Below are 14,370 nucleotides of genomic sequence, written 5' to 3' on the forward strand. Positions count from 1 at the left end.
CATCACCTACAAGGGCAAGAATATTAGAATAACTGCAGATCTCTCTGCTGAAACCTTTCAAGCTAGAAGAGAATGGTCATTGACTTTTAATCTCGGAAAACAAAATATCTTTCAACCCAGGATCCTGTACCCAGCTAAACTGAGTTTCATTTATGACGGAGAAAGTAAATACTTCAATGACATTCACATGTTGAAGAAATTTGCCAAAACTAAACTAGCTCTCCAGGATATTCTCAGACCTATCTGCCATAAAGACCAGTGTAATCCTCCACCACAAAAGTAAACCCACCCAGAAAATTTTGATTAAATTCCAACTTCAACAGTTGCAAAAGGATTAAAAATGTCCACTGGACTCTTGAAAGGCTTATCAATATTCTCAATTAATGTGAATGGTTTAAATTGTTCTCTAAAAAGGCACAGGTTGGCTGACTAGATACAAAAACTCAAGCCAGATATCTGCTGCATGCAAGAATCTCATGTTACATTAAAAGAAATATAGACTCAAGGTGAATGGATGTCACCTATACTCCAGGCAAATGAAAAGCAGAGAAAAGCAGGTGTTGCAATCCTATTCACAGACGCAATAGGCTTTAAACCAACCAAAATAAGGAAAGATAAAAATGGACACTTTATATTTGTTAAAGGTAATACTCAATATGATGAGATTTCAATATTAATATTTATGCACCCAACCAGAATGCATCTCAATTTATAAGAGAAACTCTTACAGACATGAGCAACTTGATTTCCTCCAGTTCCATAGTAGTGGGAGATTTTAACACCCCTTTAGCAGTGCTGGATAGATCCTCCGAAAAGAAGCTAAGCAAAGAAATTTTGAATTTAAACTTAACAATTCAACATCTGGATTTAACAGACATAAACAGAACATCTCATCCCAACAAAACTGAATACACATTCTTCTCATCAGCCCACGGACCATACTCTAAAATTGACCATATCCTAGTCCACAAATCTAACCTCAGAAAATTTTACAAAATAGAAATTATTCCTTGCATCTTCTCAGACCATCATGGTTGAACTCAATAACAACAGGAACCTGCATACCATACAAAAACATGGAAGCTAAACAACCTTATGCTGAAGGATAGATGGGTTATAGATGAGATTAAGAAGAAAATCACCAAATTTGTGGAACAAAACAACAAGGAAGACACGAATTACCAGAACCTCTGGGATACTGCAAAGGCAGTCCTAAGAGGGAAATTTATAGCACTACAAGCCTTCCTCAAGAAAACAGAAAGAGAGACAGTTAATAACTTAATGGAACATCTCAAGCAACTGGAGAAGGAAAAGCACTCCAATCCCCAACCCAGCAGAAGAAAAGAAATAACCAAAATCAGAGCAGAATTAAATGAAATTGAAAACAAAAGAATTATACAACAGATCAATAAATCCAAAAGTTGGTTTTTTGAAAAGATCAATAAAATACATAAACCTTTGGCTAACCTAACCAAGAAATAAAGAGTAAAACTTTTAATTTCATCAATCAGAAATGGTAACGCTGAAATAACAATAGACCCCTCAGAAATTGAAAACATCCTTAACGCATACTACAAGAAACTCTACTCTCAGAAATATGAAAATCTGAAAGAAATCCACCAATACCTGGAAGTACGCCACCTACCAAGACTTAGCCAGAATGAAGTGGAAATGTTGAATAGGCCTGTATCAAGTTCTGAAATAGCATCAACTATACAAAACATCACCTTGATTCCCAAACCAGGGAAAGACCCAACGAGAAAAGAAAATTATAGACCAATATCACTAATAAAAATATTGATGCTAAAATACTCAATAAGATCCTAACAAACAGAATCCAACAACATATCAAAAAAATTATACACCATGACCAAGTGGGATTTATCCCAGTGTCTCAAGGCTGGTTCAATATACGTAAATCTATAAATGTAATTCAGCACATAAACAAACTAAAAAAAAGGACCATATGATTCTTTTATATGATGCAGAAAAAGCTTTTGATAATATCCAGCATCCCTTCATGATCAGAGCACTTAAGAAAATTGGTATAGAAGAGACATTTCTTAAACTAATAGAGGCCATCTACAGCAAACCCACAGCCAATATTGTATTGAATGGAGTTAAATTAAAATCATTTCCACTTAGATCAGGAACCAGGCAAGGTTGCCCATTGTCTCCATTGCTCCTTAACATTGTAATGGAAGTTTTAACCATTGCAATTAGGGAAGAAAAGGTGATCAAGGGTATCCATATATGGTCAGAAGAGATCAAACTTCCACTCTTTGCAGATGATATGATGGTATATCTGGAAAACACTAGGTACTCTACTACAAAACTTTTAGAAGTGATCAAGGAATGCAGCAATGTCTCAGGCTACAGAATCAACAGCCATCAATCTGTAGCCTTTATATATACCAACAATAACCAAGCCGAAAAAACAGTCAAGGACTCTATTCCTTTCACAGTAGTGCCAAAGAAGATGAAATATTTGGGAGTATACCTAACAAAGGACGTGAAAGATCTCTACAAAGAGAACTATGAAACTTTAAGAAAAGAAATAGTTGAAGATGTCAACAAATGTCAACATACCATGCTCATGTCTGGGAAGAATCAACATTGTTAAAATGCCTATACTACCCAAAGCAATATACAATTTTAATGCAATTCCTATTAAAGCTTCATTGTCATATTTTAAAGATATTGAAAAATAATACTTCATTTTATATGGAATCAGAAAAAAACTCAAATAGCCAAAACATTACTGAGCAATAAAAACACAACAGGAGGAATCATGCTACCAGACCAGAGACTGTACTATAAATCGATAGTGATCAAAACAGCATGGTATTGGCACAAAAACAGAGAAGTAGATGTCTGGAACAGAATAGAGAACTGAGAGATGAATCCAGCTACTTATTGTTATTTGATCTTTGACAATCCAATTAAAAACATTCACAGGGGAAAAGATTACCTATTTAACAAATGGTGTGGGTGAACTGGCTGGCAACCTGTAGAAGATTGAAACTGGACCCACATCTTTCACCATTAACTAAGATAGACTCTCACTGGATAAAAGATTTAAACTTAAGACATGAAACTATAAAAACACTTGAAGAAAGTGCAGGGAAAACTCTTGAAAGAATTGGCCTGGGTGAATATTTTATGATGAGGACTCTCCAGGCAATTGAAGCAGTACCAAAAATACACTACTGGGACCTGATCAAACTAAAAAGCTTCTGCACAGCCAAGAACATAGTAAGTAAAGCAAGCAGACATCCCTCAGAATGGGAGAAAATATTTGCCAGTTATATCTCCGATAAAGGTCTAATAACCAGAATCCACAGAGAACTCAAACATATTAGCAAGAAAAGAACACACGATCCCATCTCAGGGTGGGCAAGAGACTTGAAGAGAAACTTCTGTAAAGAAGACAGACACATAATCTACAAACACATGAAAAACACTCATCATCCTTAATCATCACAGAAATACAAATAAAAACTACTTTGAGATATCACCTAACCCCAGTAAGAGTAGCCCATATAACAAAATCCCCAAACCAGAGATGTTGGCGAGGGTATGGAGAAAAGGGCACACTTCTACACTGCTGGTGGGAATGCACACTAATACGTTCCTTCTGGAAGGATGTTTGGAGAATAGTTAGAGACCTAAAAACAGACCTGCCATTTGATCCTATAATTCCTTTACTAGGTTTATACCAAAAAGACCAAAACTCACAATATAACAAAGACATCTGTACCAGAATGTTTATTGCAGCCCAATTCATAATTGCTAAGTCATGGAAGAAGCCCAAGTGCCCATCAACCCATGAATGGACTAGCAAATAGTGGTACATGTATACCATGGAATATTATGCAGCCTTAAAGAAAGATGGAGACTTTACCTCTTTCATGTTTACATGGATGGAGTTGGAACATATTTTTCTTAGCAAAGTATCTCAGGAATGGAAGAAAAAGTATCCAATGTACTCAGCCCTACTATGAAATTAAATTATAGCTTTCACATGAAGGCTATAATCCAACTATAGTACAAGACTATGAGGAAAGGGCCAAGGAAGGGGAAGGGAGGGGGGAGGTTACGATAGAGGGAGGGAAATGGGTGGGGCCACACCTATGGTGCATCTTAGAATGGGTACAGGGAAACTTACTAAAGGCAGAATACAAATGTCTACCTACAATAACTAAAAAAATGCCATGAAGGCTATGTTGAACAGTTTGATGACAATGTTTCAGATTGTATATGAAACCAGCACATTGTACCCGTTGATTGCACTAATGTACACAGCTACGATTTAACAATAAAAAATAAATAAATAAAGTTATAAACAATTAGTTATTGACATTTGCCCAGTGGAATAAATTATTCTCTTCTCTGCTTGCCCCTAACACCATGGTCATAGCTCAAAGATGACACTTGTTGATTGTAAGCAACGAGAAGAGCATGGGCTTTGCCATCAGAGGAATCTAGGTTTTATTTGAATTTCACGATGTTTGGGGTGTGTGTGTTTGTGTGTATGTATGTGTGCATGTGTGCAAAACAATTAAATAAAATTTTTCAATGTGTTTGGTTTCATTTTGCTTATTTTCTGTGTGACCCTTTAATAAATTTAAAATCTTTTGGAGATTAATAGAACAAAGGTCCATGGCCTGTTACACAATGTTAAAATTAAACTAACTAGGCTGGTATTTTTCCCCATGATGATTAGCGATTTTGGCAAAGAATCAATGCAAAGAGTATGGGTCAAAGACAGGAATTGAGTTAAAGCGAGAAGACATGAATTCTATTCTTTGAAACTCTGGGTTCTTTTTATTTTATTATTTTTTTCTTTTTTATAAGAATAGTTTGCACTGACCTCAAAGAAAGGAGAGGTCCAAACACTTCTAATATAAATTGTCATCTCCCGGATCTCTCATCTGATGGTCATGGCGCTAGATAATTAGTAACTCAATGGGAAATTCATTACTTTTGGCTCAAAGCCCAATTCCCAGAAACATTTTATTTTCAGCTTCACACCTTTGAGAAAATTCTTCTTTAGGTGTTTGGGTTTTAGATCTGAGTGAAACTGTCATATCTTAATTATATTCAAAGCTCCTCTCTTGACTTCTGTTTCAGCTGTGACATGAGCCTTCACACTTGGATTGGCTGGAATTCTCTCTGGCTCCAGAGTAAGAATTTCATGTTTTCTTTTCATCTTCAGACATCTGTATTCTGTTGAGCTCAGGGTTGTAAAACTTGTGGATCAGGAAGGGCTCAAGCACATTGTGATCACTGTGGGACTTGATCCTTTCAGGCCAAAAGCTACAAAAATCCTTTTACCAGTGCTTCTCACAAATATTTGTACAGTAAAGACCAAGGCTAGAGAACATTAAATTATTATAATTAAGATGTTAAAAACCCTTCTCTTTACCTATAGCTTATTCATCTTTATTCACTTTGTCCACGTCAGCTGCATACAGCTTTTTACAGATACAACACTGGTTAGAGTTTTTGAGTTATGAGATCCTCTCCATAGATTTCCTTTAGAAAAACAGCACTGACAGCACATTTCAGGGACACGGAATAGGTCACAAAACTTGCTTTATTGTGTGACATATTCAACCTGCTCAACTAACTCATTCTGTCACTTCAGGAGGGAATGACAACTGTGTGAAGTCAGCAGGTAAGGTGGCTGCATTCAAAGCCAAACTGTAATTGCAGGGGCAATGAGTGGACATGGGGATTTTTGACATGTTTCAAACATTAGCAGAGATTTTGAAAGAGAAGCCAGGGCCTTCTTTGTCCCAGATGAAGCCCATCTCAGAACTGTGGTCCTACAACCCCTAGGCCACAAACGCACTGAAGAGCGTGCTCCCATTTCCAATATCCTATTTTTGTGAAGTAGGGTTTTCTGCAGTGACAACAACCAAATGAGATTAAGGAGTAAACTGGACATGAGAAACATACTTTATGTGTCACTGTCTCCCATCACCCCCAGATAGGATCATTTAGTTGCAGGAAAACAAGCTCCAGGATCTCACTAATTTCTGCATTATGGAGAGTTGCCTAAGTATTTCATTATGTATCATAATGTAATAATAAGAGAAATAAAGTGCACGATAAATGTAATGTACTTGAATCATCCTGAAACCATCCCCTGCTCCAGTCATGGGAAAATTGTCTTCATAAAACTGGTCTCTGGTGCCAAAAATGTTGGGGACTGCTGTTATAAGGGATGGAATGTGTATTATACATGGAAAATATGAAACTCAGAGATTAAAAGATTTGCTAAGGTTACAGATAAGTGGATGAATTAAGACCAGGATACATGCTGTTTGGTATCATCTTAGCTCATATGTCTGCAACTTCATGTTGCTTCTTAGACATATGGTCACCAACTTTGAGGAAATAAGAATTTAACTGAAGAGAAATGATAAATACCTGGTAATAGAAAATAAAAATTTAAAAGATAACAAGAAACTCCATTTTAGCTGAATTAATGAGGTGTCTTCAGCTCATCATGTTTATTTGTCTCTCCAATTTCTGCCCAAGAATTTTGGCATTAAATTGGGCATTTGAAATCATCACTATTCCATGTCCTATAGAAACAGTTATAGGTCCTATAGTAGATTGTATTAGTTAATAATAATAATGTTCTAACAGGAGTAGGGATTACTGCTGTTCTTCAAATTGATCACATTTCAACTGGAGCCATTTGATTAATTTAGTTGATAAATTCATATTTATCAAAACCAGGATAATGTCCATACTGAAATGCCATGTTCTTTCAGTAAACAATGGAAAAATCTAGGAACATAGCAGCTGTGTATCTACCTTATAAAAGGAAGAACTGTGGTCCTACAACCCCTAGGCCACATACGAGTGCCAGTCTGTGGCCTGATGGCAACCCGGGCTGCACAGCAGGAGTTGAGCAGCAGGGGAGTGAGAAAAGCTTCATCTGTATTTAGAGCCCATCCCCTTTGCTCACATCACCACCCCAGCTCTGCTTCCTGCCAGGTCAGTGGCAGCATTAGATTCTCGCAGGCGTGCAAACTCTATTGCAAACTGCGCATGCCCAGGATGTAGGTTTCATGTTCCTTATGAGAATCTAATGTCTGATGATCGGAGCCTCCTCTCAGATGTAATGCAGTTGAATCGTCCCAAACTAGCCCCAGTCCTGTCCATGGGGAAAATATCTTCCAAGTAACTGGTCTCTGGTGCCCAAAAGGACTACTGTTGTAGAAGACATAAGTACCATCTTAAATGTTTGAATGTCCATCCACAGAGCAGCAGTCTCCAACATTTTTGGTACCAGGGACTGGTTTCATGGAAGACAAGTTTTCTACAGATGTGGAAGGGTAACATTGGATTCTGATAAGGATTATGCACCTTAGATCCCTCACCTACGCAGTGTACACGTAGTGTTCCTGCTCCTAGGAGAATCTCATACCACCCCTGATCTTACAAGGTCAGGAGTTCAGGTGAGGTGATGTGGCTGCAAGTTTCTCACTTCTTGCTGTGTGGACTGGTAGTGGGCCAGAGCCCAAGGTTTGGGGACCACAGCTAAAAAAAGTACAGGTATAGTAATCTTTATGTTTGAAAAACAGTGATAAAAACCATTTTAAGTATTGTCAGAAAAGATAGGAAATACAATATTTGTACCTACTAATATCCATATTATTTTTAATAGTTATTCTCTATAATACATAAGTTAAGTTTTGTGATGTCCCTGAATTATTCAATATTCGTTGAAACTTCGAAACTTTTTAAAAACATTCGAAATGTTACCTTATTTTTCCACTATTAAGTTTCATTGTCATGAAAAAATACAACCAGAAATGCAAAATGCACTTTTCTATAAATAACCCATAATCCAAAAGAAGATATTCAATAATTTTGGAGTTAGAGAATTGGGACCTTTTAGCAAGTGGCAGTACAATGAAATACCAAATATGGGGAGATTCTGGCATTCTTTGATGAGTCAACAATTCTCCTCACGATGGATTCTGAAAGTTCAGTGGAATTTTGTAATCTTAACAGTGACTTGTTTTCTACATCAAATTTCTTTGCTAAAGGGAACAGGCTGATAAATCCTGGGATTAGAGGCCTGAGTATTTGTGAATTTCCAGCAGAGATAACTCGGGGGACAATATGCATGAAGAATTTTGTGCTTAGATATCTAAGAAACATAAAAGTGATTGAGTGAAAGACAACTGGGATAGAATAAGGCAGATATGAAAGACATGACAGAGATGTTAGGAGATGCAGGGGTTATTACAGTACCACAGTTTCTGGTTCTTCATAAGCATTTGATAAATGTGTATTGAAATAGTGCATAGATAAATGAGGAGTGAATGAGGTCAGGCCTTCTCAAGCCCTGATTTGAAGAAGATGTTGAAGAGAAAGAATAAGAACGAAAGACTTCATGAACAGGTGAGTATAATATTATCTGGCCACATCAAGGGTTTATACCTTTGGGAAGTACACAAAGACCTCTAGGGCGGCTCCTGTGGCTCAGTGGGTAGGGCACCGGCCCCATATACTGAGGGTGGCAGGTTCTAATCCCGCCCCTGCCAAACTGCAACAACAAAAAAAATAGCTGGGCGTTGTGGCGGGCACCTGTGGTCCCAGCTACTCGGAAGGCTGAGGCAAGAAAATCGCCTAAGCCCAGGAGTTGGAGGTTGCTGTGAGCTGTGATGTCACAGCTCTCTACTGAAGGCGATAAAGTGAGACTCTGTGTCTATAACAACAACAACAAAGACCTCCAGTTAGGACATCACTACTTTAGACCACAGGCAGTAATGCTGGATGTTATAAGACACTGTCTGAAGGTGAAGATTGATCAGTGATCGAAAGGATGAATGTGGATGGAAAATGAACAAAAACTGGAAGGCAAGAACAAATGCAGACTCATCTATTATCATGAACAATTCCTTTTCCTACTTAGAATACACCCAGTCTTCTTTCATCCTACTTTGTCTCAATGGACTCTGTTTACCCTAGATGATTTTTATGCTTTTCCAAAGCTGCATGTAGATGTAAATGCTATTCCTTCTGCCTGGAAGGCACTTCTCACCTTCCTCTTGCCATTTGGAAAATCCTTATTCATTCCTGAGGACCCAATTCACATGCATCCTTCAATGTAAATCTTTCTTTCCTTTTTATTCCCCATCCTCCAGCAAAAATAATTTTTTTCTCCAAGTATGCTGTTACTACACTGTGTTGTTTCAATACATGTAAAACACATTCACATCCTTTCCCACCAGATTAAGAATTCTTTGAGAGCCATTGTGTATTAATAATATTTGAATCTCTAGCATCTATCATAGTGCTTGGCATATGGTAAATTGATGGATGGTTGGATGGATGGTTTTAAGGATGGATGATGAGTTTGGACCTTTGAATGACTCTTATGCATCCTGTAATGACTTATTTATTAATTCAATTATGCATGCATTTAGTTGGGAAAAAATAGCATGGAATACCTTCTGTGTTTTTGCTTAGCAGTATTATTTACATTGTCAGACTGAAAGGACTGAGTTTTACACACATTCTCTGTCCACTACCCTCCATACAGTCCCCATCATTGTGATCTGTTCAGTCTCCCAGTCCACAGTAACTGGTAGCTTGCTCCCATGCTCCCTTTACCCTGGTGACCATTGCTGCTGCACAGCTGGTAGCTGAGTTCTCTAGGGAACCTGTTTCTAGATTTAATTTATGCCGGAGTAAAATCCCTGTAGCCATTTGGAGGTAAGGTCAATAGTTCTGCAAGGGTTTCTGCTCCTTTCTATTGTGGAGGGACAGATTGCAGGCACTGTGGCAAACTGGATCTAATAGCAGCTAATGAAGCCAGCACACATATCCTTAGCAGGCACGTCAGTGTCTGTTCTCCATCTATTTGAACTAAGATGCCTCCTACTAGCTTAATGGCTCAGAAGAGAGGGCACTGCCTGCCAGATGTGAAAGAAGAGGGGCAGAATGAGTACAAAGCACCTGGTGAATGCACTCCATAATAATGGAAACATGTCTCAGTCACCACAATAACTCTCCGCTGTAGGAATTATGATCTGTCTCTTACAGAAAGAGAAAATGAACTACAGATATACTGAGTAACTTAAGTTAGATTCACAGCTAGTAAGGAATAGAGTCAGGATTTAAGGTCACACCTAGTTGATTTCAAGGTTCAAGAGTGCCTTGCTTTATTCTGTACAATCACCTACCATTCCAGGAAGATCTGAGTTCAATTCCACATGAACCAAACTTTTCTTAAAAAATATAGAGCTTTCAAATGAATAAATGTCTTCAAAACTTAGTGAGCTCACCAAGCAAAATCCAACCAGAGGTCAGAGGAACAAAACCATCAAGAGAGCTGGGAGATGAATTATCCTATTTGTTGGTATGTTGTTTTACAGATTACCCTCTTTGTCTAAAATTCTGTGGTAGATACAAATTAATGACAGAAAAACATTCACCCATGTACAGGTATATAACAATTCTCATGGTGATGGGTAACATGCTTAAAACTGGGTGCACTCAAAATGCAAAAATGTAGATAAGAATCAAACCAAGAGAGATATGCACAAAATTATAAAATACCTACAAGTGTGTTTAACCAAAGAGATGAAAGACCTCTACAAGGAGAACTACAAAACGCTAATGAAAGAAATCCTTGATGACACAAACCCATGGAAAAATACCTCATGCTCATAGATTAGAAGACTCAATATAGTTAAAAGCCCCCAAAGTGATTTATAGGTTCACAGAAATTCCCATCAAAACATCAATGTCATTTTTCACAGAATAAGAAAAATACAATCCACGCAGAATCAAAAAAGAGCCTGGATAACCAAAGTAATGAAAAAGAATGAATCAGGACTCACATGACCTGACTTCAAATTATACTACAAAACTGTAGTAAAAACTGTAATATTTGTAATAATAATAATAATAGCTGATATTAATTGAGCCTCTACGCTATATTAGGAGATATGATTAAAACATTTCACACATTATCTCATTTAGTGGACACAATAATGGTAGCTGCCATACAAGGATTTTATAAGGATTAAATTAGTACATGGAAACTACTTACAACAGTGCCTGGCAAGTAGTAAATATTGAATAAATGATGATTATTCCTATTGTTGTTATTACTCTTGTCATTATTATTCCTTTTTGTAAGGAATAATAATATAACACCAATAGGTCACATTTTGACTGTGAATTCAGTAATAACAAAGAAAAAGTGAATAAAAGTGATCAAGTTGTCTTACTGTTGACTATAATGTAGGTAAAAAACAAATTGGTGTTTCTAAGCACTACTTAGGCAAGCTTAGTCATGCTAAGCCTCAGTTTCCTTACCTTTAAAAAGGGAATAATTATATTACCTACTTCATAAGATTGTTCTGAAGATAATACAATGTCACACAACCAAAACACTAAATCTGGTTCTTGGAAAATGTATACCTTCAGAAAACTCTCCACATTTTTAAAAGAATTGTCAGCCATGGGCGGTGCCTATGGCTCAAAGGAGTAGGGCGCTGGCCCCATATGCTGGAGGTGACAGGTTCAAAACCAGCCCTGGCCAAAACTGGAAAAAAAAAAAAAAAAAAAAGAATTGACACCCACAAGTTGACATAAAATACAATACAATTGCATCAGGGTTTTTCCTTTTGTTCTTCCCCCATTCCTCCCCTTGATAATGTCATTAAATCTAAAAGGGTTTACTAAAAACAAAAAGAATTTTGAGGGTCTAAAATAATTTTCATAAGTCTACTATAATAAGAAAATAATTAAATAAAAATGTATTGAGTATTGAATACATTACAAGAGCAGTTTTATTTTGCACTTTTCTCAGTTGATGTCAAGCAAACATAAGTATATGGAAAAAAAACATCCCCTAGGAAGAGCATAGTATTGCATGATAAGCAGAGAGCCCGGCTTGGACTCCCACTATATATATTAGCCCATCATGTGATTTCAGGGCAGTATTTTAACCATGCTAGGCCTTGTTTTTTTCATCCATACAATGGCAATGACAACCGTATTAACACATAGGATAGTTGTGAGGATTAGATCAAATAATCCATAAGTGCTGGCACATAATATTCATTCCACATATGTTCACAATTACATGTAAAGTGACAAAAATTTTAAGTAAATATTACTACAAATTGTCTGACAATTTTATGTGGATTTGTGGTAACGAAATAAAATCTTTTTAAACTGAAATTGAGATGAAAATTCAGCAATTTAGAATCTCTCTCACACACTCCTACACACATAAGGCAGACTCTCAGGAATGTATAATTTTGATGGGAACACGATACTTACACATAAGTAACCAGGAACACGTATTGATAATTACATATAAAAATGTGTGAGATACCAACTATAACAAAGGGTAGGTATGAAAATGGTAAGGACAGTGTTTCCACCCCTCCCATTAAGTGTAAGCTCTCTAAGGACCTAGGGTACACCTCTCTCCCTCCCTCACAGTGCCTCTCACAAAGTCCTTGTCAATACTTATTCATTCAAAATAATAGTTAAAAGCCCATTATAGTACCGTGAGAAATGTTTATGTTGCCATATTCAAGAGAAAAGCACAATATAACATTCTAATTACATATTACTAACTATATTTATTTATCCATACAAACGCAGGCTAAAAGGAATTTCTTTTTAAAGCTCATTTATTAATACTGTAGCATGTTTTGTTTGGATCCACAAAGTCTGAAAACATCTTGAAGAAACACTGATTCAGTCTACTCGTATTGCAGACAGGAAATAGCATCTTAGAAAGAAGAGATTTACCCAAGTGTATTCAGGATCAAGTATCAAATGCCAGATTTCTTATTTCTCAATTCTGTTTCTTTCTAGTGGACCATACTGCCTCATTCTCATGCCACCAACACATGGACACGCACAGAGTTAAGCACTTGCTGTAAATAAATTTTATGTTTTACCTCTTTATCTAATATTTTCCCCATGAATTTAGAGAGAAAAAGTTCCTCTGTATTATCCACCATGATACAGGACACACAGAAGATGTTCAGTAAATGTTTATTTAAATATTGATTCCTCGGATGGAATTCACATAGGATTTCAATTGGAAACGGAGAAACAGCACAGGTAGCCCCCAAGTTACAAACATCCAACCGACATATGAGTGGCACTTTTGATCCCAGGCTCTTATAGGTAATAGGTAAATAAATGTATCTATTTCCACTTACATACAAATTCACGTTAAGAACAAGCCTATAGAACCTACCTTTTTTTGTAACCCAGGAGCTGCCTGTAGAGCCTGGGTTGGAGAAGAATTCAGCAACATTCTTTCAAGAAATATGTAGATCACTCTTACATGTTGGACGCTAGGAACTGAGTGGCAAACAAAAACTTACACTGTTCCCGTTGTCACAGTTATCCCTGTGTTGTTAGAAAACAATATTAATTAATCAACTAGCTGTACGAGCAGTGTATATTACGAACTGAGCAAAATCTTCTGAAGCAAAGGAATATGGTTATTTGAAAACATATTAATAAGGAATCTTCCATGAGGTGGTGACACTTGAGCTTGAATATCAAGGATCAATAGGTGTTAGGGAATAATGCAAATGAGTGTGTCATGATGATTTTCTAGCCCAGTGGGAAGATGATCTGATTAGTTTGACGGATATATGGTGGTGAGGAATGGGCATGGGAAGGGTGCTATGGGAAATAAGGATGAACAGCTGGAAGAAATGGAGGCCAGATTTTGAAGGACCTTGAAAACACAAAATAACAAAAATATGAGCCAATGAATAATAGTAATGTACCTATAATGTGTATGTATATATAACATGAATGGAATTAAGCACTTTATAGACATTATCTCCTTTAACCTAATTACCCCCATGTTTATGGATAAGGAAACTGAGATCAGAGATACTGGACAACTGAATGAAATATGCCAGTCGGCTAGGGCTCCCTTCCACCTAGTCTGCCTGCGTTTGAGTGAAAGTTCTCCAGAAGAGAACTGAAGTGATGACAACGGTAGAATTGGTTGAAGGAACAGGAGCCCAGGTGCTGTTTCAGAATCCAAATGTGAAGAAGTTTGTGACTTAGACCAGAGTACTGATCACGGGGTTGGAGAAATCCAGTCAAAATGAAAGGAGAAAAAGACCAGAAACAACAGACTGTACTGGAGAATGAAGGCAAAAATTCAGTTAATGACGCTGTTGTCCTAAAGGTGCAGTATTCTCCAAAGGGAAATTTTCATAAGTTGGTTTTCCAAGAGGCAGGTGGTAAATTCCAAGGTGGAGATTCTATTAAATTTTATGCCTAATTGGTCTAATAAGAATAGGAATGTGATTTTTTAAAAGAAAACGTTTGTAA

Source organism: Nycticebus coucang, chromosome 14 (assembly GCF_027406575.1).
Source record: "Nycticebus coucang isolate mNycCou1 chromosome 14, mNycCou1.pri, whole genome shotgun sequence".
Classification (NCBI taxonomy): domain Eukaryota; kingdom Metazoa; phylum Chordata; class Mammalia; order Primates; family Lorisidae; genus Nycticebus; species Nycticebus coucang.